We start from the raw sequence: 5,839 nt of genomic DNA, 5'->3' as shown, positions 1-5,839 counted from the left end.
ATTTTTAGTTTCTTGTCCACCGAAGTTTAACGCTGATATCATAATTTATGTAGTTTTGCCAGAGGCCATGTGGTAATGAAAAAATGTTTTTTGCGCCTGACAAAGAGTTGGTTCTCTTCCTGTGTTCCTCTCTCTGACTCTGACTCTTCTTGTCCCTCTCGGCTCAGCTCAGTGTGAACATGACTCCAGGCAAGATCCGCTGCAGTAAGAGGGCCACCGTCCTGAGCCGAGCCGAGGACCGCGTGTCGTCTTGTAATGGAGAGAGAGGCCTGTATGAGTACTTCAGCTCAGTCCAGGGCCTGGGAGGCTTTCAGGACCACTTTGAATGGTTAGCACAACACTTCTCAAGCTACTTTTACTTTGGGTAAAAACCCTTTTTCCATCCTTTTCCCAGTAACACTGTTCCTGTTTCTGTCCAGGTGGGCTAGTAACTCGTTCTCCATCCGTGGGGGGAAGCCGCTGTGGGTCGACCCCTTTGACCAAAACGTCCAGCACATCTTTATAGACGACAATATACGGCAGAATGACAAGGATACCATCGTTCATCCTAAGGTACTCTCACTTACTTTTAAAGGGACGTCAACAAAATACATCACACACGACGGGCAACCTCTGATTATTGATGGGTGTTAAAGAGTATATACACGTGCTTTATTAGCACTGCGGTGTCCTTTTCTTCCATGTTATGAGTCAGATGTATTTATCTGCAGTTCTTTGAAACCAGATACAGATGCTACCGTCATTTTCATCATCGGAGCAGTCAAGAGTTGTGGCTGGTATTTTAGCAGCATAGATGGAAATCTAACATAGCCACTGATCAGGTCATGATCACGTGTTAGAAGGGATCATTTTAACATTCCTACTTTTCAACAGTGCAGTTTTAGAAAGTGTTCTTTAGGGAACTCCAGAGCAATCGACTGCATTAAAGATATTTTCCACTTGAACACAGCCTGGCTCTTCCTCACATAAACCACAGACCATATGGTGTCTGATCTACTGTAATGCAACACACATTTAGCTGAAGGCGTATATCAAGCAAAGTTTAGTCTGAGCAATTATGTACTTTAACTTTTGGTGGGTTGAACTCCCACAAAACTTTCTTTTTTTTTAAAGCTACAGTAGGCAACATTATTTCAGAAGAATTTGGTTAAAATAACATTTTGATCACAGCATTTCACAAACAATATTACAGTGAAATGATGTTGATCTGTGACTGTGAGCGCCCGCCCCTTTGTATTAAGTTTGTTAAAAAATGTGTTCAAACAACCAATCAGGGTTAACTTTCCATGTAACTAGCCAATCACAGTGACTCTGTACAAACTAGCATCATCCGGCTTCTACCTGACTTGTGTCAGCAGCGCACACGCAGAGGTTGTGTCAGTCAGGAGCTATGGCAACTTGGGGTAAATTTCCTGTACCTCCTTTGCCGACAACGGCATAAACTGCTAAAGAAGCAAAAGGAAGGAAGAGCTTGGAGGAGAAAAAAGCTATAAATAAAAAGAGGGATCAGACGATAATGAGAACTTTAGTAGTATTTGAACATTTTGCCAGCAATAAAATGTACTTTTTAGAATAAACAGCATCTCTCCTCTCTCTCTCTCACTTTGCCTCGATGCTGCAGAGACGCACCGCACAACAGCTGCACGGCACACACCAGTCGCAAAATGAGCATGCATGTTTGGTGTAGCGAAGTGATGCAGAGAGACATAATGTTTTTTACACTGGAATGTTCATGTTGCTTACTGCCACTTTAAATAGGCAGGCTTATTTGATATGAATAGTCTCACTAAATTGTCTTTATCCCTATTGTTGAAGTTATGTATTGCATGTGATATGAAGTCAAGACTGGAGCTTGTGCAGGACTAAAGCATGCTAACATGCCTTTCCTTCCTCTTCTCTCTCTTTTCTCTGTGTGTGTGTGTGTGTGTGTGTGTGTGTGTGTGTGTGTGTGTTCCTCAGGTTTTCCTGGACCCAGGTGGTGTTGAGACTCGCACAGCATGCACCTCTGAGCTTTATGACCTCACGCTGGTCCAGACCGACCTCCTGAGGGCCATTTCTGACCCGAGCTACTTCACTCACCGTGTTAACATCTGCCTGGAAAACTATGACCGGAATCTCCAGCAGGGGGCAGGCTAGAGCAAACTTCAAGCCCCTTCACATGTATGTCTGTTTATCTCTGTGACAACCTGCAGTGGAGGATTACACTGATCCAAACACAGACAGAGAATGCTGACAGACACAGTAGACTGTAGGTTGAACTGTTACACACAAAGTTTGACCCCTTATTCAAGGGCTGGTGCTCATGGAACCGAGAGGAGGAGAATTTATGTGTATTTATGGAAAAGTGAGGTAAATATTAAATATTCTCTTAGTATTCATTTTAATATAACAGATATAAAAGTTATTGTCATTGTACACTGACTTTATAGGGAGTACGGCCGGCTTTCTGGAGGAAAGTCATGAAGGAAAACCTCAGATTACTGGTCTAAGCTATTTATTCTAAGTTCAGAAAGCATTGCAGAGGCTCAGCGACCTTACAGGAAGTCGATAGATAAGAAACTAGAGAATAATACGTTTTAGACATACATTTAAAATTTTATGTGAAAAAGCAAGCTACACTGCGAAACTGAAGGAACACAAAATTACATAAAATATCAAGTCTCGATAATGTTGCTTTACCAACATGAAGATGAGGATGGACGAGTTTATTAAATAGTTCAAAACAAATTCCAGGACAAAGAAAAAGCAGCGTGGGAGCTGGATAACAGTTCAAATACCACTCATACTTTACTGCAGGGCAGCTGTGAAACAATATCGTCTTCTAAAAGCAGCTTTAGAAATACATTGTACAGTCAGCTGTCCTCACATGACCCACGACAGGAAGAGTTTTTGACTTAATTAAGCACCAAAGCATCCGGACCAGACTCTTTGATTAAAGGCTCTGCCACTGATTAATTGCCCTAACTCTCAGAAATGTGTGTCAGACAATATAATTGGGGTCAGATATTGTGCAGAACCTCTAAAGTGTTGTGATAGCTGTAAAGTGAGAGAGTCCATCAAGGTTATGAGGTTCTCAGCTCTTCATTCGTCTTCCTCAGGGTGAAACACTGTCATGTAGCTTCTCATGTAGCTCGGTGAGATTTATTTGATCTTCCGTTGTTAGCCTTGGTCTGCGTTTTATATATCCACAGAGACTAAAAGATTATACTTAAATACTTGAAGATGACTGAAAAGTAATCTATTAGTATGATACAGCAAAGCACATTATAACAGCATTGTAATCAGACGGACTTTAAGTAGTGTTTATTTGTTACTATATTGCTGGTTTGAATTACAAAAGACACCATATAAGTGTCAGAAGACATAATATTAAACTCATACATATACACTTATCATTTCCTAAAAGGATCAAGTATGGCTATTCCTTATCCCTGAAGCTGTTGCCAGAGCAGTTTCATTATACAAAGTAATATTCTTTCAAAGCACCAACACACATCATTAGTTTGAACATGGCTTTAGGATGTTTTTGTGCTGAATTATTTAATGCAGTTTTTGTTATTTGAAACATTTTATTAAGTAGAATGTGTTTGGAACAAATGGTAAATTTTGCTCTGAGGGTTTTAGGATTGTATTTATTGTTCAGCTTTCAGGGAGATGTATAATGGCTTTATTTTTTCTCAGGTCAGATGTGGAGAGACTGCTGAGTGCAAACAGTATCAACAAACTAAAATGCAGGCTTCCACAAACTGTGGAGTAGGAAAAACAGTGTTATGTTTATAAGTTATAAGTATATGTGCATTTTTCCTTTATAAATAGAACATGCAAGTTAGAACATTGGTCGAACAAATGCAAAGAGATAATGTTGCTAACATTACTGGGGCTTATACTTCAGAGTTTACATGAGAGTTTCAGTGTGCAAAACAAACAAAAAAATGCTGTCCTCCTGAAAACATAGGTAATACATAATGCACTGCATATCAGATCGTCACAGCATTGTACGTGCAAGTAGCAGAAAGAAAAAATATGCAATTTATTAATACGTCAGCTCTTTAAATGGTACAAAGTGATCTTATTTATTGAATATGCTGAATTATTGTCAATACTTACCACTCAAAGTGATCATACTTCACTCCAACAGTTTACTTTTTCTGCAACCACAAAGTTGCAGAAAACCTTCGATATTTCAATAACTTTATATTTTTTATAATGTAATATAATACTGTAGTTCTGAGTTCAGCTTGAGACTACAGGTTGGTTCATTTATCTGCAGACTTTGCAAAAAGCACCGACACTGATAATTACTGAGCGGGGTGAAAACATAGCAGGGCTTTTGCACACTGTAACTCTCCTTTGAAAATGTAGCTTATCTTAATGTTTAATATTCTAATATTGTGCACTGAAGTCACATCCACACCTCATTTTGAACTCTGTTGCTGCCATTTGACACATCACATCAAAACTTGAACATCTTAATTTATTTATTTTTTTGATGTCAAATATAGCCATGCGATGTTCAATAAACTTGTAAGTTTTGTTAACTGGTTTGTGTTTTGCATAATGAAAACTTCGTACAAACACAGCATACGATGGTTGGTGTATTAGAGAAACAGTGAAGTTAAATAAATTTCGACCATGAAGAATGTCAGAATAAAATCAATGGGGGAAAGGTTAAGGAGCCAACACATATTTATTACTGATACGCACATTGATTTTCCTTCTTTGGTATGTTTTGTTTAACATTAAAAGCCTATAAAACTTCCTTCCATTTCAATGCAAACATTCTTATCTTCCACATAAGCGCATTTATCAGCAGCTCCCTGCAGCTACCTGGAGGTACTTCAGGTGGAAATAATGAGTGGAAGCAGGAGACCGAATGATAAGAAAGGCCTGTGAGATAAAATGTTTCCTCTCTCTGGGATTAGACTTGAAAAACTGAGCCCCACAGAAATATTTTAACAGGTAATTCCTCTCGCACTGTCCTAAAATGTTTGTGTAATTGAGTGAAACATCATGGCAGAGGTCAGGCACATAAGTACGTGGCATGTCGTGTCTGGACCTGCCTCAGGATGATTGTGATGGATGATAGAGGCACTGCTGGTAATTGACTGTTTGATGATTTACTTACAAAGCAGATGGTTCCACAGTGTCAGCACAGATGAGCAAAAGGGGAGCTAAAGCATAAATTAGATTATTGGGGAACTTTTATATAAATAAATATATATATATATATATAAAATGCATTCATTATATATTTATATGTATCTATTCCTGTCCTATATTATGTTCTGCTTTATGTTCTTCTCTGCTCCGATTTATCTCTGAACAGTATTTATAGTGATCGCAAAAAGTTGCATATGTGATAGGCTTGTTAAAGGATCAGTACAAGAAATGCAAACAGGTTACTTAGACTCATATACAGGGGGCTTTATTTGACTGTTATTGTACATCTATTTACTTTTCTTTGCTTATACAATTAGAAGTTAAACCAGCAGTACTGTATCTTCTTTACAGCTGATAAATGATAAATGGACTGTACTTATATAGCGCTTTTCTAGTCTTCCTACCACTCAAAGCGCTCTTACACTACGTGTCACATTCACCCTTTCACACACTGATGGCAAAAGCCTAAGTGCTAATCTCTAATCAGATCTATACCCATTCATACCTGATGGCTATGCCTTTAGGGTGTCTTGCCCAAGGACACTTGGACATGTGACTGTAGCAGTCAGGGATCGAACCCCCTAACCTTCCAATTGAGAGATGACCGACTCTACCACTGAGCCACAGCCACTGTGGCTTAGTCTTCTTAATCAGTCTTTAATTGGGCCTCGTTATAGCA

The 5,839-nt window shown here is 39.0% G+C and overlaps 1 long non-coding RNA gene across 1 annotated transcript; it reads left to right on the top strand.

The window, feature by feature from the left end:
• Positions 1–247: 247 nt before the first annotated feature.
• Positions 248–4,759, top strand: LOC138590102 (uncharacterized). The gene is made up of 3 exons (XR_011307934.1): positions 248–328; positions 420–552; positions 1,960–4,759. It is a non-coding gene; the product is annotated as an uncharacterized lncRNA (long non-coding RNA).
• Positions 4,760–5,839: the final 1,080 nt, after the last annotated feature.

Source organism: Semicossyphus pulcher, unplaced genomic scaffold (assembly GCF_022749685.1).
Source record: "Semicossyphus pulcher isolate SPU_LCO1_2020_fin unplaced genomic scaffold, fSemPul1.0.p SCAF_13, whole genome shotgun sequence".
NCBI lineage: Eukaryota > Metazoa > Chordata > Actinopteri > Labriformes > Labridae > Semicossyphus > Semicossyphus pulcher.
This window is presented reverse-complemented; position numbering and strand designations above follow the sequence as displayed.